The 23,315-nt window shown below is 33.5% G+C and overlaps 1 protein-coding gene and 1 long non-coding RNA gene across 2 annotated transcripts in view; one reads left to right on the top strand and one right to left on the bottom strand.

The window, feature by feature from the left end:
• The window catches only part of LOC149136035 (uncharacterized), a 97,144-nt gene extending 76,953 nt beyond the window's left edge, over window positions 1-20,191 (top strand). The window contains exon 3 of the long non-coding RNA XR_016241477.1: window positions 20,084-20,191. This is a non-coding gene — a long non-coding RNA (uncharacterized LOC149136035). The remainder of the gene's footprint in view (window positions 1-20,083) is intronic.
• The window catches only part of LOC106884508 (uncharacterized), a 718,976-nt gene that overhangs the window by 669,812 nt on the left and 25,849 nt on the right, over window positions 1-23,315 (bottom strand). The gene's annotated exons all lie outside the window — the stretch shown is intronic.

Here is a 23,315-nt window from a genome sequence, read left to right on the forward strand (position 1 = left end):
TATAATATGCCCATCATTTTAAGGCGATAGAGTATGATTTAAATGAGTTCTTGCTGTTATCTATATTTAATTTCACGGACATATACGGGCTTCCTTTTTCGATTCAGTAAATATTAATTTCATACATTTATGGCTGAGAGATTTATTTAACTGAATTGACCAACATAGAACATATTTGTCCGTCTATACAATGCTGTAGAACATATTTGTCCGTCTATACAAATGTGAAAATGTGAAGGTCACCTCAATTGGATTTGCACCGGAAAAAAAAAGAAAAATAGAGAAAAATTAAAATAAGAAACAAAGAGCAGAATAGCAAAACATTAACTACTGTAACTATTATTGCTATCATTTCTAGTATTTCAATACTATCGCCTGAATAAAGTCAAATGTTAGTTTGTTGCAGCAAGAAAAATATCTAACGTTTCGAGCAATTTCTAAAAGGTTATTAGTATAAAGTATGTAGAAGTTCGTGAGCGAAATTTGAGAAGAAGGAGGAGGAGTAATTGAAATTTGGCCTGGAGGATGAGAAGATGAATAAGGAGTTAAGAAAGGAAGAAGAGGAGAGTTAGAAGTAAAGAAGAGCGTGCATCGAAGAAAGTACACCGAACGCAAGGAGTTATTTGGGGCTGTAACCGAATCATTGCTGGTGTTGATCATGGCCTGGTTGATACGTGGGTGGTAGCTAGTAGCAAAGAGAAAGACAAATTGAAAATGCGAAAATGACTAAATAAACATCAACTTTCGTAAACATATATCCTCATCTATGAACATATATATAGATATAGACATACATATACATACATACATACATACATACGTATGTATATATATATATATATATATATATATATATATATATATATATATATATATATATATATATATATATATATATATATATATATATATATATATATATATAACGTAAACATAGGCATTTATAAACGTATAAACACGTCATTCAGTTTGCATTAACAGTCTCCAAGGAAACACAAGTCTCACAATGCAAACAGAAAGATACAATCTCCAAATCACCTACAACGTCTATAATAAACACAAACACACAAAAAGATACACTGAAATACATACACACGTATTTACATACATATACATACACACACATGCATAATATTATATACCGAAACACACCCTCGTGCACATACATGCGCACACAAACATACACTAGCGCACGTTCACCAGAATAATATGTTTCCGCTAAACACACAGCTGTTAATATTAAATATAAAAAAAACACATATAGACGGGAAGTTTATTAATAGATATATACTCACCTGTATTCTGTACTTGATTCATTCATTAGACTGCAGCCATGCTGGGACACCTCATTGAAGGGTCTAGTCGAACAAATCGACCCCAGTACTATTTTTGTAAAGTTTGGTACTTATTTTGTCGATATCTTTTTACCAAACCTCCAAATATGGAGACGTACCCACACCAAGACCGGTCGTCACGCAGTGGTGGGATACACACACAAGCACAAAGACACACACATACATATATACATACATATATATGTATGTGCATATATACATATATATATATATATATATATATATATATATATATATATATATATATATATATATATATATATATATATATATATATATATATATATATATATATAAGTATATATGCGTTAAGCTTCTTTCATTTTCTGTCTGCAAAATCAACTCACAAAGCTTTGATATGCTCACAGCTGTAGTAGAAGACACTTGCCAAAGCTGTTACTGAAACTAGAGCCGAGTGCTTCGAAAAAAAGTTCTTTACCTCACAGCCATATCTGCACCCATGTAAAGTTACCTCCCAGGCGGGTAAGCCGACCCCCGGTCTCCCGCATGAAAAGGATACGTACCACAATGTCTTTAAATATCTGTCAACACGTAAAGATATCGCACTCTATAAAAATTCTTGCAAAAGATGAGTAAATAAATAAATAAGAAAAAAGGGAAGAAATACACGCAGATAAATAAGAAGGATCTATGGGATCTAGGATTGCAGTTAGAAAGCTTCAGGTGACCATGAACACTTGGCATAAAGACTTACATTTTGAATGGAACTTTCTGCCTATGATAGACCTTACTTTCTGTATATTATTGTCAGTACTTGGTTGATTCTTTATTTTATGTAAAACAATACAATGAAAGGCAAAACCTTTTTTCTACGGTCTTTGAACTTGCAATGTGGACAAGGTCGAAACTTCACGTTCGTAACCAATCCACCCCATTATCCCAGGTACATTCATATAGCACTTTGATTCAGGAGCAGGTAACTTAGTTGTATACAAACAAATGAATAGTACTCGTCGATAGAAATAGATCCACCATATGTAGCATGAGTCTGTGTGCATGTAGCTGTGTATGTGTGCGTGTGTGTGTTATTAGAGAGGTAATGTATTTTTCGAATCTGTAGTGAAGGTAAATGAGATCAACAGACACACACGCTGTATTCAGGATGCCATATAATAAGCAAACTACGAATTATATGAGCTATATGAAAAAGGAAGCACAAAAGAAATAATTCTATACGCATACGTGTATAGCATCATAGATTTTTGTAGGCATTTTTAGGCATATTACTAGTAACACATATATTCATAATATATATATCTGAAAAAATACGAAGGTGAGATTCCCTATACTTTTCATCTTTTCAAAATTTGCTGGTTCACGTAATTATTCAGCACATGAAACCGAAAGCATGTAAGGGGGTCATTGAACATAGCATTTAGTTATCGTTCCATGTGTCCTTCGGGCAAAATTGCTTCTTACATGCTCGCCTCAAATTTGACACGTGAAAAGTAAATAAAACACGATATGGCATATCGTTCGAATGTTAACAGAAAGCAGTTATTAATTTTCTGGTCATACTTCTCAGCTTTAAAGTTTGCGCTTTTTCCTTTTTGTTTAGAACACATAGAGCGTCGCAACCTGCCCTTGATAAATGTCAATCTCGAATAGAATAAAAGAAAAACAGAAAACTATCTCACATAAAAAATCCGAAAACGAAATAAAAAAAACAAACAATAAGATATGAAATATAACAATGCTGAACAATTACAAAGAATACGGTAATAAGATGTAAGAATGAGTATGATGTTACGTAATTTATGATATATACATATATATATTTGTGCCTAGTTTCCCAAAATGACTGAGTCTGACATAAGTAAACCAAACTGGAGGGGAGTTCAGGAGGTTATAATTTCAGCACGACCAGTCGTTGTTCCAGCGCACAGAGGTCTACCGTGCAGTTTTTAAAAACAAAGTCAAAGTTTCCTCAAACAACTTTAAAAGATTCTCTAAATAATCTATCAGAGAGGAAGTGTTGCCAACTAGTGGCGGTATACGGAGAGGGTTTGGATCGTTAACAAAGAGAATATGAAGGGGAACGATCTGCTCAGAAGAACCTCGTCAGAAAACGTTACAGGAAATATACATTTCAGTATTCTATTCCGTCGGCTAACAACGTTCCACCCCTTGTACGTCGGTACAGAAAGGTGGAAAACCAGGATGATTGGAACATACGGTGGCAGTTATACAGTTCTTGAGAGAAGTGAGGGAAGGTAGAGAAAATACGGTAGTTCTGTGATTTGGACCTCATATCAGTCTATGGCACAATAACTAGTAGAGGGGGCCCTTCATGATACCGTACCCCCAGAAAGATCAACGATCGCATTCTGAATTATTGTTGCAGTTTCCCGATGAGAGTTACAGCAGGGTGCACAGCATCAGAATGGCATAAATCTTAAAAAAGTTACTATAACTCAGCGCACCATTTCAGTAACTGTTTTTACTTCACCATGACTATGGTAATCAAGTCAGCAGAAGTCGAGTTTCAATAACCTCAGACATAATCCTGCATGCAAAAGCAACCAATAAGAGCCTGCATAGATGCCCTGAGTGTAACAATATCAACAGCTGCTGATGGCATGTGTATCTTTCAAACACTCGAGTAACTCATCTTAAGGGCAAGGCTGGATTTAAAAGCATCAAATTTGGAGATTGCTTGGTACTGGAAGGAAAAGAAGTGATGGAGAAGTTTCGCTTTTTGTAGATAGAGGCTTCTCTTACTTCTCTTAATATGAAATAGAGAAACCACAAGCATATCAAAGTAGCAGAAGCTGCCATTAATATGTGCACAGTAAGAAAGTAGAGTTCTGCCAGAGGTTTGAAGGTGGTAGAGGAACAGTTGAGGCAAAGCAACAGGTTGGGACTGTGGGGATGTATGTACACCTACACACATACTCATATATATATATATATATATATATATATATATATATATATATATATATATATATATATATATATATATATATATATATATATATATATATATATATATATATATATATATCTATACATACATATATACATATATATGTGTGTGTGTGTGTCTGTATATATGAAAATATATATACTTATATATATATATATATCTATCTCTCTCTCTCTCTCTATATATATATATAAATATATATATATCTGTATATATATATATATATATATATATATATACATACGTGTATATATATATATATATATATATATATATATATATATATATATATATATATATATATATATATATATATATATATACATATGTATATATATATATATATATATATATATATATATACATACGTGTATATATATATATATGTATATATATACATATGTATATATATATATATATATATATATATATATATATATATATATATATATATATATATATATATATATATATATATATACAAATAGTGTGTGTGTGTGTTTGTGTGTTTGTTTGTGTGTCTATATATACCCATAGACATTAGCACATTAGTTGATATTTATATACACTTGCAACACAATCCTTCACGTAAACCAGCTGCCCCACTGCCAAAATCATGAACGCAAATTTGTATTATTTTCCGATCCATACCATCTGATTATTTAAATGTTATACGGAAATATATCAACTATTCTGTTGCTTTGCACCAGATTCATCTTGACAGATGTTAGGAAGTCTGCAAGTCTACAGATCTGCTAACATTTTGAAGACAATGCTTCGAAGCTAATAGCTTTAATCGAAACAATAACCAACTGCTTGACCTCGTGATAGAAAATGAATATAAAGATAAAATACGAACAACATTTATTAATAATAAATATGTTAAACAGTCAGGGTTAGAGAGAGATTGAATAGTAGACCATAGTAACCTTTCCTCGCAACTCCCTGTAGTACACATACACATACACAGACACCCACATTCCCACGCTCGTACAGACAATATGCCAATATGTGTATACATATCTACATCTCTTGACCGTCTCTGATAAACTGTTTGTAAAAAGCGTGATGATAGTAAACCTAGCATTGCTGTGCTCACTGAAAATAAAGCATAATTATTATATGTATGTATGTATGTACGTATGTATGTAAGTATCTAGCTATCTGTGTGCGAGTGTGTGTGCACGCGTGCGCAATCACACTCACACACGTGTCTCTGTGTGTGTGTGTATATATATACATATATATATATATATATATATATATATATATATATATATTTATTTATTTATATATATATATATATATATATATATATATATATATATATATATTTATATATATGTATATATATATATATATAAATATATATATATATATATATATATATATATATATATATATATATATATATATATATATATATATATATATATATATATATATATATATATATATATATATATATATATATATATATATATATATATATATATATATATATATATATATATATATATATATATATATATATATATATATATATATATATATATATATGGAGATGCGTGGCTTAGTGGTAAGGGTGTCAGCATCATGATCGTAATATTGTGGTTTCGATTCCTGGACTCGGTGACGCGTTGTGTTCTTGAGCAAAACACTTCGTTTCACGTTGCTCCAGTCCACTCAGCTGGCAGAAATGAGTAACGCTGCGATGGACTGGCGGCCCGTCCAGCTGGGGAACACATACGCCATTGAAACTGGGCCCATGAGCCTGGCTAGGCTTTAAAATGGCGCATTTATTTAGTATATATATATATATATATATATATATATATATATATATATATATATAAACAGCTGAGCACATAAGTGCAAAGCAAGGTGGAAAAAACAGTACTCGAATACAAACGGTAGAATAATACCATTTATTAAACTGCAAAATTATCACATAACTTTTACTCAGAGTTTAACATTCCTGTCCGTCGGACAGTTATAATAAATTTTAATCCAGTATTTATCACAACTGTCCAGTGAACGGGAACGTGAGAGTCTGAGTAACAGTTCTGTGATAGTTTTGCAGCGCGTCCAAGGTAGTTCCCTTGAAAGAATTGCTTGAAAACATAGTATATCTCAAATCTAGGGGGAACGAAACCGCACTAGAAGTAAACGGATGTGACCAATACGGTTATTTCGCGATCATTCCTATTCTACATTTCTACGATCTAATCCACCACCGGACCAACATGTAAATACCTTTTAGGGTATTTTGCAGTCATACCTCTTATTGTAAACACATATGCATTTATAGTCATGCATGAATTGGTGGATGCATGTGTTTACAAACGTGGAAAAGTACCCAATTCATGAAAATTCAGAAAAGATGTCTATGAGAAATCTAACAATTTAGCTATTTCTCTTTTGAAAATTCATCGAAAAATACTGATCGAAATAACTAAAAAAATTCACCATTTCCAATCTTCTGTTCAAAATTAGAAAACGAATAGTATATTCAAATTCTTCATTTAAATATTCTAGCAGTATTCATGTAGAGGATGTAATGGACAAATCGATTTTACATACTTTTAATATTATCCTTTAATCTATAAATAATTCTGGAGTTTAAGGAAATGCAGTAACTTTCACATACTTTGAATATATTTATATATTACGAGAAATAATTTTGCGTGCTTTTCAAAAAGACCTACATAAGTAATTTTTACAGTTTTAGCGCAGTTAACTTGGCTGAAGCATAGCAAAGCGTTAAATCATAGTGTTAAATGTTTAGCTATTACGTTTGTTGCAATCATACAGAGAAATGATTTGCGAATTCGTAGTACAAAAGATTCTTCCACTTTCTTCCCATGGAAGCAGTGAAGTTCTGGGTACAGCTGTAGTTCACTTTAACGTTATTTCCGTTGAAGGGCTTCTGATATGATGATATGTATAGTTTACTGGGAATATATTTATCATAGTTTTCATAGATGTAGATACAGGTAACAGTGGGACGAACATTTATGCTTCTTTTCTCGGTTTTGAATTTATTAATACTATTGTACTGCTTTTTTTTTTACAGTATTCAAACTTTAAAATCAGTCTTCTCATGTTTTAATGTAATAAAGACTCAGACAGAGATATAACCGATATGTGCTTGTATTTTTATTAAAAGCCCTTCGTGGATTACTGAGGAATACTCGGAAACATATTAATATACTGTGATTTCTCATAAAGTCTGAATAAGTGGAGCATTCACTAGTACCTAAACCTAACCATAATTTACTTTGGAATAACGATTTCTTGAATAAACGGCGGAATTTTTCAAATATAACATGCGTTACCATAGATACTTACTGAAGACTTTCCAACTACTATCTATGTAATGCTATATAATAGATTCGTTATTTGCAAGAACAACATAAACCTCGGGGAAAGAAAAAAACAAGCAAACGTTCTTAAATCCATAAGCAATAAAGCTTCATGAACAATAGCCGTCATTAATGATTGTGTATGATAAAAATTTAATACAAGTGAAGTGAAATAAATTTCGGTTGTGTTGTGAATAAAATAGATTATATGCTGATGAAGACATGGCAATATGAAATAATTTTATATGAGATTAGCGGAATATGTGGTACATTTTCTTGGGATTTTTCCGTAAACCAATCAAATCTCAATCACTAACAATTCGATGTGTTTGTGAATATTATTGCTTAAACATACACGTAATGCATCCCTCGTTTAACCGGTTGTCTATTCGTCAACATGAAACTCAGTTACAATTTAAGAAGCTACAATTTTTAATCACACACGCACATGTGCTCATACACACACAGACACAAATATATTTATAGATGTGTATCTGTGTGTGTTTGTGTGCGTGCGTGTGTGTGTATGTCTACCTCTGTGCATATATATGTATATTTATGTTAGAGCATATCAATATATGCGAATACTGTTATCCATTAGCTTCCATTCCACTCATCCTATTGTTCTTCATAAAAAAACGAATGCTTGAATATTGATTGGTTTATAGATATTTCTGCTGATATGCGTAAAGGGCTATATCCCAAATTAAATCAGAGACAGGACAGAGAAAGTTTACACATATGTGTGTCTGTGTGTTTGTGTGCGTATGTGTTTTCGGTAAGTATGTTAGTGTGTTAATGTGCCTCCTCCTCCTCCTCCTCCTCCTCCTCCTCCTCCTCCTCCTCCTCCTCATCATCATCATCATCATCATCATCATCATCATCATCATCATCATCATCATCATAATTTCGAGACTGGTGATGCACATAATCATTACTCAGAGATTTTCACATATATTTAGTCATGATATAATACAAGGACACACGCGCACACACACACACACAAACTTTTTCCTGAGATTGTTCCAGATGATGAAAGCAAAACACGTATTTGAAAACCTAGTGCACGGGTAGACAACACTGACATTTAGAACTGAATGACTTTTGCTTCTCTTTGAATGCCATTAGGTATATGTAGCACTGGAATTGCATTTTACACACACACACACACACACACATGCATGTAAGTATCTACGTACTTGTATGCATATGGTATTGATATGCATATGGTTTTGGTATGCATATGGTATTGGTATGCATATGGTATTGGTATGCATATGGTATTGGTATGCATATGGTATTGCCTACTTTAGACATTCATATTATCCTGTCTATAACAACTCTTTCATCTTTCCAAGGCTACTAGAATAAGTACCAGTAGTACGTGAGACCAAAATGATTGATTGTACGTCGTCCCTTGACTGATACTATTGGGCTGTTGCTTGAAATTATGACTTTGATTTCTAGATAAACTTATTTCGCTTCATTTCTCATATATTCTTAAGCATTGATCAATACTTAAACGTCACTGTTTCTTATTTCTGTATCATATAGATTCCATTGTTAACTTTGGTTAAGCCAGAAAGTGTTTATACATTAGCGATGTGCGAAAATGTAAAGGTGTGATGTTTAACCTTTTCACAAGTGCGTTATCGCCATAAATAAAATGTGTGCAAATCTTTATTGTAACTGCGTCAGTAGAGACGAAATAGTTACTTCTACGAACTGAGTCACCAAAGCAGACTCAATTCTCTTGCTAGAGATATCTGCCAAATCTCTGTCAAGCCACATACTAACATCTTATAAAAAGACACACTAGACAAAATGTTTCTGCGTGAAGAGTACTTAAAGGGGAAAAAAAACTGCACGGTCACAGCAAGAATAGCTTTGAATATATGTTTGTTCACTAAGATCTGTTTATCTAACAAATAACAATGAACACTCCATCATTCTCCTGTTGGTCTAACGCAATTTCGAGTGATCCACTAGCTCGTTTCATCTGCTATTGTACTCTATGCCAGCTTACTGCGATATACATTTCTTGAATATTTATTAATTCATCATGTTTTGTTTATATGACAATGTTTCTAATAATTCAATCCTAGAGAGTGTAAATACGTTCATAACCTTTATCAAGACTTCAAACAGATGCTGTGGATATAGATAAAGTAACATCACACTTCAATGTGTGTATGTGTGTGTTGTGTGTGTGTGTGTGTGTGTGTGCGTGCGCGCGCGTGTGTATGTGTGTGTGTGTGTGTTTTTGTGTGCGCGTAAATATGACCATCGATCGCAATAGAGAATGAATCAGTTGCTTGTACCAAGCGTTCACTAATAGATTTAGACATAGAGTTGTGAGACATTGGCATAACCGGACATTCAAATTTATGAGAATTCGAGGGAGATACAAGAGCACAAGCACTGGGCTTGCAAGCTCCTTTGATAGGCAACACCGATCATAGCGGAGGTTGAATTTAGAGCACAAGCAGTCAGGGTAAAGATCGCACTTCATTGTACTCGACACTCTACCTACTCTGCCCTTCGACCAGCTTCACACAATGCACTCACACACACATATACACACACACACACACACACGCACACACACGCACAATAACACAAACACACACACACATATTTGATAAGGGAAACGGAAAATGGATTTGGTACGAATCTTTATCGAACCCAACGATCGTTTCGACCAATCCCGCAGCTGTCCCTTATGCTTACTCTGCATCAAGCTGTGTTTCATTAATCAGTGTAGTCTACGTCACCTCAGATGTTTGGTATAACTGTGAATGACATCAGCTAGCCCAAACGGTGAATGTGGGTTAATCGGCATACAAATAGATATTCACCTAAAGTCCAAATAATTACTTATAAATATATATATATATATATATATATATATAAATTTATGGCTGATTTAGCAATATCTTTTCTACTTTAGGCACAAGGCCCAAAATTTTGGGGGAGGAGGCCAGTCGATTAGATCGACCTCAGTACGCAACTGGTACTTATTTAATCAACCTCGAAAAGATGAAAAGCAAAGTCAATCTCAGCAGAATTTGAACTCAGAACGTAAAGACAGACGAAAATCCGTTAAGCATTTCGCCCAGCATGTTAACGTTAGGGACCAATTCTCAGACTGCAGATTACAGCTGAATGCTTGCAGCAAAATGGACACCGCATAAAGCATGGAAGGAACATGTGGTACCGCTACAACTGGCCATGAATTAAGTCTATCATATATAAAGAGCTCCAGTTCCTTCTACGAACTAAATCGCTGTTACACGACTACAATCGATTCAAGCTTGCGGTAGAACATAGAATATAATTCAATTATAGGATAAAGTCTTTGTAAGAATATATATATATATATATATATTTATATGTACAAACAAGCAAACTCATATAGTGAGTACAGTCATATGACATGGTTAACATATGACCTCCCGAATCTTGGCTTAAACTTGGGCAGAAATATAATCTTTAATTTAAAATATGACAAGAAGCACAGAATTTGATTGACGTGAAAAAAAAACCCCAACAAACCAACAAACAAAAACAAAAAAGCAAAAAACAAAACAGTATTATTATTTTTGTAGAGATGGAAAAACACCCAGCTGGATGAATTTTGAACTCGTGGCATAAAGGATAACGATGCATATTCCATCGCCAGCACAATGACGAGTTCAATGCTAAAATATTAATTGTTTCTTGTTTAATCTATTTAGGTGAAAACTAAGATTATGTATGAAGTGCAGGTACAACTCTGTTTTGCAAAGAGCAAGCAGCGAATTTATAATCAATAAACATTTGGTTAGTTAGCATGTTTGAGTGTGCTCATAAATCTGTAATAGCTTCAGTTAGTTTTGTACTGGTTATCTCTGATAACTGTACTTAATAATCAGAGGTCAATGATCTATTGTACATTGACTTCACAAAAGAAAAATCTTGTGCCATGGGGATATATTTTTTCTGTACCATGTTAGAGCGCACGCATAGGTGAATATTTCAAATTAAGTAATAAGGATTATGATATGAATATAAGGATTTCTTTTCTCGTCTATCAGATCATTTTTGCCAAGGATTTACTTACTTAACTCATTGATAATCCACTACTTCTTGTTTTTAAAATGTTCTTCTTCGGCTAATAATTGGATTTCTACATAGAATCTGAATCCAAACCATAGATATTACGTTATTTTCTGCTTTTTTCTCCCTCAATTCAAAATTGGATTTATCGACTGGTTTTATGCAGTTAGCTTTATTGTAGTGTTGCAGCAATTTTATTCTGCTTCAACTTATTGTATTAACTAAATTGCATTTGCTATGTGTTATTTGCGGAAGACATACTATTGAACTGTATGGCCCTTCAATCCTTATGCGCTGACGGTTTTTCTTTCGTTGATTGTTAATTGCAACTAGCGTTCAAATAAAGGGAGACGAATGGACAATGAGATAACAACTGTGATTTCACCAAATACAGAATAAAGAAGGATAATTTCTCATAAAAATGAAATGTCTGTATGACAAAGAGATTTGTATAAAGAATTTGTTGAAGATAAATATGATTCGCAGAGTGACACAAAACGGCGAATTAAACGCGTAAACCTCATGTATATACGTATATCATGTGATGTACGAAATTCTTAACAATAAACCAGAAGTGGATGTTTCTCAACGATTTGCCATGCGTCTTTGATTAAACGCAGTATATATATATATATATATATATATATATATATATATATATATATATATATATATATATATATATATATATATATATATATATATATATATATATATATGCAAATATATATGTGTGTGTGTGTGTTTGTGTGTATGTCTGTGTGTGTTTGTGTGTATGTCTGTGTGTGTTTGTGTGCGTGCGTATATATGTGTATAAGACACTACTTGATTAGAAAGCAAACTATCCACACAGAGAGCATATAACTGAATTGGTGAATTAAGACATCATTCAACTCTACTATATGTAAGTGTTTTATTGTATATGACAAGAAGCATGTAATTTCGATTCCAGGTTGTAGATTTTCATCCAATATATGTAAATCTGTTCTTTTGCTACAAATAGCGAATCATAAATGTGTACGTCTGTCCAGGTTTCAAACCAATAAATTTTCTTATATAACTAGTTGACGAAGTCCCTAAAGGTAGGAGCTTTGATCTGTCTACAAAGCATTATCTTGAACGCAATTTTGATTGTGCGGATCAATTCACGTCATTTCACTAAAGCCGTTGAAGTTCTTTAGTCATTTCACTAAAACCGTTCATGTTCTTTAGAAACGTATGAACAATATGACTCCTTTTAAGCGGGTAGCTTCTAAATCTCCATCGGATTATACACGACAATCATAAATAAGGAAGGAAACATTTTGGATGTTGTAGTTATAGATACTTGTGCCGGAGAAATAGTTTTGTTACGGTTGAAATGCTTTTAAACGAAATGGAAACTAAATCGGCGCTTATCGACTAAAATACAAATTAACAAAGCAAAGAAAAAGCACAATAAAAAATATCATGTAAGATACTTTGTATGTGTTTTGAGAAGGAATGTGGCTTTGCGTTTGGTTAATGTGTGTAATATCGGGGTTTCAATTCGTGGACCGAATGACAACTTTCAGACATTGCTGTTACAAATAAAAGCCGGATGCCGACGCAGCCTTTCCTCCTTCCATCTGTTACATTCTGCCTTTCCCACTAAGTCAAGGATGACAGTGCCGATGTCTATGTTACTATTTAACTATATTGGTACTTAAATAAGTAGCGACTACATGGTATATGATATCAAGCCATATTCAGTCGCAAGTCAGGATCGATTGCAGTTTGTTCCATAAACGAAACTGACAGCTTATATAAGAAGCGCTGAAGACGAGAAGCTAAACTCAAAAGTACATTTGAATCGAAACATGAATTCAATAACCCTTTGTGGTTATTTCACTTTATTTTATATTCTGTTTTTGCTCCTGGGAAAACATAAACGTTTCAGTTTCTATTAAACCATACGAGACAGAAAAAACATTAAATTTCAGGCTTTCCAGTCGACGCTTTCAGAAATATAATTTCATCTAGTAACCCAGATGCATTGCAACTTATGTCTTATATCTCTTTCAGAGTCAAAAAAGAAATTTAGTATCGAATTCAAAATTTTATTGAATGTTATATAGTTTGTCATCTATATACTATATACTGGCATGTTAATAATACTTCTACATAATGCTGAAATTTTATTGAATGCATAGAAATGGGATATGAGCTACAATATACGAAAAAGTAGCACGGATATTCCTGACTCTTTCTATTACAGTATTTCGTCGTTTATTTTAGCCAGTTACATTTGAAATGATTATGTATATAGCAATATTACAAAGATGAGTACGATGATGATGATAATGACGAGGAAAACAACAATGATAAGAATAATAATGATTATAGATGTATATTCATACGTGCGTACGTATGCGTGTGTGTATGTATGTATGTATGTATGTATGTATGTAACACTGTAATTCTGTAACTTCTGCGTTATGCCTACATACCTATGGTTAGGAAAAATCGAGAGAAAGAGATCATCTATGGCCTATTGAGAAGATGTTTGAAAATCCAGTTCACGAACTACACTTTCAGCATACTACCTATTATTGTTGGAATAACAGGATACAAAAAAACTCGTCTGGTGCAAAGTGTCAGTGAATTTTGGAGCATTGGGAGAGAAGGCTAATATTTAGTTCCTACGTTACAAAAGATCACGATATCAGGAACTATAAGTATTTGCAAAATCTTCTGAAGATTTAACGGATGATGGTTGGAACAAGATGCATTGCTTTACAACCTTGCTACCAAGTACATGGCCGGTTAAAATTCATTCTAAATTAAAAAGAGGAAGAAAAAACACACACAAACACATACACACACTCTCATACACACACACTCATGCACACATACACATACACATAAATTCCTTTATTAACACGGTTAATTCTGCTGCAACTCGTTAGAATTGATAATACTAAAATCCAGGATTTCTAACAGAATTTTATTGCCTTTTTAATTCAACTGAACACATGCTGAAAGAACGAAGGACTCTCTATATAGACCTTGCTATATAGACTCTCTATATAGCCCTTGCTATTCTCAAATCAGATCTTCGAAACGCTTATTGCATCATATAGTTGCTGTGTAGACTATACCTGTTTAAAATACGAAATGATTATAGCTTTGTAACCTTTCACAACTAGTCTCCTTAAGCCTGTAACACCTGGTTCAACAACGTCAAATATAACAATATTAGAACAAATTTTCGTCAATCTCCATTAACTATTGAAGTTAATACAGAAGCGATCACAATCTTGGGCCCAAATTTCGTTCATAAGCATCAAATGTAACAACACATTATCATGCTAATGATGGTTATTTAAAAGGAATGCTCAATGTACTTTACATCTTTGCACTTTGTTACTCTTTGTTTGTAATACGATACGGGTGTATAAATATTTACATATTAAAGAAGATAAACTTCGTAGTTGCTTTTCGGTGGAGCATGCACAAGTAAAAGTTTCAAAGTAATTCAAAGAAATTGCTAACACACAAGCCCCTTAACACACGCACAAACACACACACACACACACACTCACACACACACACACACTCGTGTGTATGTGTGCATGCGTGTATGAGTGTATATATATGTGTGTGTGTTTGTGTGTGTGTGTGTGTGTGTGTGTTAGTGTGTGTATGCATACATACATAATATATACATACAGACATAATACATATTCATAGCCGTTTCTTATACGATAAAATCGTAATATTTACTCAGATATCCCCATGAGACTAGTATTTAGTTTTCTTATCCAGCCAACGCAAGACACGCAAATGCTTATAGAATCCCAATCATTCACGCACGCGCAAAAATACATACATACATACATATATATATATATATATATATATATATATATATATTGAAAATCCCAGTTGCTTATAGACACTTCGTGATCAAATCAATTTGTGCTAGCTAGTCTTCCTTTCCAGATGCTACTTTCCTGGGAGGTTTCTGATAGTTTTGAAAATATACTCACGTATATAGTGGCACTCACGGAAATACTCGCAACCACACGCACATCCTCATTCAAATGAAAGTTATTTCGTTAATTATGGCTTTTAGTGAACGTAAGATATGGTTATAGAAATGTTGGACTTGTCAGCAGTAGACTATTTTCATTGAAGATCTTAACCATCTATTTTATGTAAAGATTCACATTAGAAGTATTAATTATTTCAATCTACATTTGTGATTTGAAATTTCTATCTGCAATTTCTTAACGTTAAAAGTAAGAACATCTTCACAAAGATTTCCAAGTTATAACGGAATGCATTATGCATTGTTTTTAATGTGTGTATTTTCATTTTAAAAGATTATATATATATATATAACACGAACATACGTAAAACACTAACATAGTACATTTAAACAAACAATTAAGATTTCGCTTATACATGCACGCTTGCATGCACATATGCATACATGTGTGTGTGTATGTGTGATTATATATATGTGTGTGTGTATGTGTGATTATATATATGTGTGTGTGTGTATACACACATAGACACAGACATATTGAAGGAACGCTTAAGACAGAAAAATCCCATTACTGTAGTTAGTCAAAGCACGCATCAATCTCTTATCGGGTAATCGTGCTACCGATTATAACCAAATATGTTCTGCCAAAACACTTTCCTTCTTTCTCTAAATATATGTGTGTACTTGTGTATGGATGTACGTATGTGTCTCAAACTACGCATATAAAAATAATATTGATTTCTCGCAATGGTATGAAGTTATAAATCTTTTCTAAAGAGTATTAACGCGGTTAAGTCGAATTTCGTACTTAGCTTCCAAATAATTTTAATGACCTCGGTAGTAAAAAAAATGTTGAATTGACATTAGTCAAGATTGAACTTCGTATTTAAAGTAATGTAATGAAATACTGACAATCAATTTGTCTGTTCTTGTAGGGATCCTGCTGCCAATCTGGATTTTATTATTATTTATTATAATGTTCTTTCGCTCAAGTGGAAGCGTTGTAGAATAGGGTAAATGAATTGTATTTACTATGAGAATTCGAAACATTTCGGGTTTCAGTTTACCAGTTGTCCCTGCATACTGTGTAATTAGAAGACTAGCAGTCAAATATTTTACTTGATTTAAACGTCTACTCTTCTCTCACCCGACTTAGTATTTGTGGCCTTCTGTCGATGTTCGAAAAGAAATATCCTCCTCCTCCTCCTCCTCCTCCTCCTCCTCCTCCTCCTCCTCATCATCATCATCATCATCATCATCATCATCATCATCATCATCATCATCATCATCATCATCATCATCATCATCATCAGCTTTATTATTGCGACGTTGTAATTAGCTGCAGTTGGATACATATCTCACACTATATGTAATAGTAAGTATGTGTTCTATTAATTCGAGAATATCGAAAAGCTATGGCTGCGATGGGTTTCAAATCCATATTATTCCAATGCAAATAATATTGATTCCTTGCATACGTACAACACCAGAAAATTTATAGGGAGAAATCAGTTGTCGGAATTGCTGCCAATACTTGATGGTTACTTTATATCATAAAATCTGAAAAGATTACAAAATTTAGCAAAGGCTTTTTTCTTAGACACGCCACTGATTCTACCAATTCATGCACTTTAATATTGGACAAAAGGTCTTAAATTTGGAAGAAGCAAACGGTCAACTGAACTGACCCATGTATACGACTGGTACTTTATTCCATTGACGACAAAATGACGAAAAGAGTAAACTGAGCATTTAGGATATAAGCCTCGAACGTATGAAAGCGAAACTAAATATCGCGTTCAAGGATCTACTGATTCTGTTAATTTGACGTCAATAATAGAGATTTCTAAAATAGCCAATGATTCTAACAGATTTCTGTTGCAGGATTTTAATCGATTTAATGGATCTTAGTTGAAGATTATCAATTTTTTTTCTCAAGAAATTAAAGTTGTATGGAAGTTTTGCTGAGACTCACAGTCATTTGACCAGACATATCCTTCAGACAAAATTGCACAAATTGATTTGTTTCGAGCAATATTTTGTTTTTCAGGGGTAGGCTTTCATATGTGTTTGTTATGCATTATTTAGTAAGACAATATGACAACTATTCCCGAAACAATCTATTCATGTCCGGTGTTATTTTACAATGACCAGTAACCATAAGACATCTCCTTCTCACCTACTTCAATCTACTCTAAGTTCATCTCTACTGTCTGTGTAACGCATCTGTTTATCACTATCTCGAATTTCGAGTTTTAATCAACACGTTGATCCGGTACTAGTAAACCGAGACACATTGGACAGATACAGATATCGATATCAATATATTTATGCATGACTATATCGAAAATATATGATTACATATATACATACATAAGGTAAAGTCTTGAACTCGAATTCAAATTAAATGCAAGTCTAAGCGTGTGTTTGTACACACACACACATATACACACACAAAAACACACACGTATATATATATGGAGAGAGAGAGAAACGGAGAGAGAGAGAAACGGAGAGAGAGGGAGAAACAGAGAGACAGAGGGGAAAAAAGAGATGCATACATAGATAAGCAGATAGAAGACAAAGAAATAGATACTGATATATATTATGTATGTATCATATATACACGCACCGCCCCCTCACACACGCACACACACGCTCGCGCAAGTGCACGGAAGCACACACACACACACACATACACAAACACACACACACACACACATACACATGATTACATGATTGTATTTAGAAATGAAAAGCTACATACATATACATACAGAAAAATACACGCACACACGCACGCACACACACACACACACACACGCACACGCACGTACGCACGCACACACACACACACGCACGCACGCACGCACGCACGCACGCACGCACACACACACACACACACACATATATACAATATATTATATACATATTATATATATATATGTGTATGTGCATCGAACACTGAGAATGGGTGCTGAAAACTATATTGGTCGCAAAATATTCCTTATTCGTGAGTTAACAAGGCTAACATTATTTTCACGCCGAGAGATTTCGCAGCAATTATCAAGCCTGCCACATGGGACGCTAGAACTTCCCTTCATCTTGGATGAACTACCCGATACATGTGTTACACGATGCTGTACGGGATTTGGGGATAACAAAGTAACGAAATATACGGATCATTAGCGAAGGGGTATGTAGAACATGAATGTCTATGTGGTCTGATAGCCGAGTCCAGTAGACTAGCTTTCTGTGATAATCATACGATTCTCTGCTACAAATTTTATATGTAAATATATATATATATATATATATATATATATATATACAGAGAGAGAGAGAGAGAGAGAGAGAGAGAGAGAGAGAGAGAGAGAGAGAGAGAGAGAGAGAGAGAGAGAGAGAGTAAACACTATGTGCCAACATAATGTGGCAGTCCTGGTTAGGACGATTGTTACTGTTATTTAGCTTCAGGAAACGACAACTTCAGCTGGCTATCCAACACACTATCTGCATCCTTATATTTTCGAACAAGGACGCAGATATGTGTGTCGTATAGCCTGCTGGAGACGATGTTTCCTGGGGCTAGATAAGTGTAACAGTCGTCCTAACTAGGACTACCACATTATGTTGGCGACTAATTTTTACTCTCGAGTACTGTACTGAATGTTTCTCCTTCAGAGAATTAGAAATAATAATTTCCTATTTATTAGATGAGTGACTGTGTCTGTCATTTTTCAACAGCATACATTTCGAACAAGAGAGTTAGTGACGCCATCTCTAGCCGAGCAATTATTCGGTACTAATGAAGAGCAATAACCCAGAAACCATAAGCACGCAGATATTGCTTTGAGCTGAGTGGGGATGCTAAACTCCCTTGTTCGAGAATAAAAGGACATAGTGTGTCGTATAGCCAGCTTGAGACGATGTTTCCTGAGACTAAATAACAGTAGCAGTCTTTCTAACCAGGACTGACACAATCTTTACTCTAGAGCACTGTTACTGAATGTTCCTCTTTCAGAGATTTAGAAATAATAATTATACATATATATATATATATATATATATATATATATATATATATATATATATATATATGTATGTATGTATGTACGTATATATATATATATATATATATATATATATATATATATATATATATATATATATATATATATATATATATACGTACATACATACATATATATATATATATATATATATATATATATATATATATATATATATATATATATATATATAATAGAATGTACCATGCTCGCTTTTTCATATTTCTCTTAAGGTACCTACGTAGTCATATGCAGACATAGGCGCCACATTACTTCCTCCAACCTTCACAAGAAAAACATACAGGATATGACGAATGTTGGGCGAGGTTCCAACAAGGTAAATACTTTCTTTATCGACCTCTAAATGATTAATGGCAAATTTGAACAGGAGAATGCATTGAATCAGAAGAAATATCACAACGCATTTTATCTGAAACTCTAATGACACTGCGGATCGATTTACTGATATGTATATGCATTATGCATACACACACACACACACACACACACACACACATATGTACACATGCACACAAATTACCCATATAATTTGATTATAACTTTTTTCTGTTTTTTCCTGAATACTATTTTCTTTATTGTACGTAAGTGCATATATATATATATATATATATATATATATATATTTATATACGTGAGTGTTTATATGTATGTATACATATATATACATGCATACACACACGTATATTAATATGTACACGCACACATACATACATACACACACACACACACACACACACACACACACACACACACATATATATATATATATATATATATATTTATATATATACATGTGTACTCCATCGTATATACACTAATTATATACTGATAGTTTATTCCAATATATGCTTACAGCAGGCTCAGTCGTCATATGTTGCTAGAAACATAAAAAAGGAGGCGAGAGAGAGACAGAGAGAAAGAGAAAGAAAGAAAGAGAAAGAAACATAAAGAGATAGAGCAAGAACGATAAATTGAGATAGTACAGAAAAAGAAAGACGTAAAGAGAAAGATTAGATATGTACACGACTATTATTTTAAGACACTTCACAAATCAATAATTAAATTTCATCAGCAGACAGTAAAGAGCGAGATGGAAAATATCCTATAGCTAATATACCCTGATTGTAAAGTCTTGTCTGAAAGATCTCATCATTGTTCCCTTCGTTATATTGCCGAAAGTCGTTGGTTCAACCTTGAAATGTTGTAATTTTTACAAAACTTAAATAATACACGATATACTGATGACGTGAATTCATGAAATTCTAGACATTAATAGCAGAAATACAGGATAAATAGTTATAGAATTGCGTAAATGGATCTCCGTCAGTTTTGACGGTGAGTATGTAGTTGTTCGATGAACAGAACTACATGTTCAATGAAACTGTACGTAATGTTGGAGTTCTTTCACGCCAAGTGAATTATTAACATAATCTTCAGACCAATTCAATGAAAGCGACTGTATGACAAGACCGGATGTTTTATATACAGGTGCTGTCTGTTCCACACATTTTCCGCCTACTCATTTTTTCTCACAAGGCTTGGATAAAAGCAGAACTGTGGTAAATGACCCAAATCCAAGATGTAAGGCAGGAGAATCTTGGTCATATGCTTGTTGCCATAGTGATGTGGTGATATATATTTTATGAGGCCACATAATTGCGACGCAATCTTCTTAATCATTCAGACACACGTGCGCGCACACGCACGCACACACACAACGAATCTTTATAATTAATAATTTCAGTTAATTCCTCTCTCTTTTCATAATTATCCATTAATTTGAGATAACAATTATTTTGAAATAACAATTTACCTTAATTAAAATTTATTTTATAAATATAAATGAAGCAGTAACGAAATAAATATTTTTTTTATAATTAGTGCAAAGCCAAGAATATGGCTGTTGTAACGCAGTGCATTCAAGCCACTATAAGCAGGCTTATAGAATAATGAAAGTGAATCCAATACGGGTAAGACGTATAAGTCTCAAAATTTTCAGGTGTATGCGTTAGCACCGAAAGACATTTGTGTGTCTATCGACTTATCAGAAATAGGAACCGAATTCTTCTGAAATCAAATCCTATATTCTTAAAAATAAACGGGGAATGCAGTGAACAGTGCAGTCTTTGATAAACAACAAAGTGGGTTTGTGATACTTAGACTACGGGACATTTTACTCAAAATTGCATGAAGCTAACTACTGTCAACAACTGATAGATTAGCAACCGAGAATTACATAAACCAGTGATTGATTTGAGGAAATCTGACTGATATTTCTTGTAAATCCAGTGGCCACTTAAAAGTTTGCTACTAGCTTGAGTTTATTGAGAGTTACAAACATTCTAGCAAAAAATGATCAGTTAACGTATTTACTGTGAGTATCGGAAGGAAGCGTAACATATAGACCTACCTGTTCAATGAAATAGCATGTAGTGTTTGACTTCTTTGATTTCAAAACAGACACTCCTATGGACTTCATTGAAGCAGTAAGCAGATTGCAAGCTCAATTCGTCCGATGGTGTTGAGCGGTAGATTCGACTAAGTCGTTCAAGTAGCGTATCATTGAATGTTTGCTTATTCGTCGGAAAAGTGTTCTTTCAAAAGAATTCTATTTTGTTATGCATAGACGACATGGAAGGTAGTTACGATATCTCCCTACAAAAGTGGAAAGTATTCGAACCATTTAGTGTCTAATTCTTCTTCATTATTATAGTGAAGTAAAAGTAATGAGCTGGAAGAACCATGAACGCGCTGGGCAATACTGTTAGCCGCAGTTAATCTGTTTTTACCATCTGAGTTCAAATTCCACCGAGGTCGAATTCGCCTTACATAATTTCTGGGTCAATAAAAGATGTGATCTACGTAACTCCTTCCCCTAAAATTGCTGGTCTTGTGCTAAAATTTGAAACTATTATATGTTACATATGTATTGTGTGTGTGTTATTATTGAAAACCCGGACCAACTTTGATAACAGAAAAATTATCAAAATATGTCCAAGCGTGCACGTCTCAACATATTTTTTTATTAATACGAACAGCAACATTACTCAGCGACACTTGCTTTGTTCTTTTTTTAACTCGAATTCAGAATATTTCTATCAGACTTAAGACCAACGTATATTTCTTTGCAAGAACTGGTATTACACTTGCTCCTTTTTAAGACGCAATTTGTATAAGACAATGCTTCTTGATTTGAGCATCATTTGGCTGCTATTAAAAGCACCTTAACCAACAACACGGAGGCCGGATGATTGGTTCAATGTGATGTGGATGATGAAATATCTCAAATACGCTAAAAATAAAAATTGATTCTCTCTCAAATAAAACCTCAGTAACGGATTAGGATGGAGATAACTGCACCAAACCTGTCCTATTGGTTGTATTATACGTTTCAATGAAAAAAAAATAGTATCGATAAAGAAGCAGGTTTTGAATTGGTAACTT

The sequence above is a fragment of the Octopus bimaculoides genome, chromosome 4, assembly GCF_046866305.1.
Source record: "Octopus bimaculoides isolate indiv1 chromosome 4, ASM4686630v1, whole genome shotgun sequence".
NCBI classification, from domain to species: Eukaryota; Metazoa; Mollusca; class Cephalopoda; order Octopoda; family Octopodidae; genus Octopus; species Octopus bimaculoides.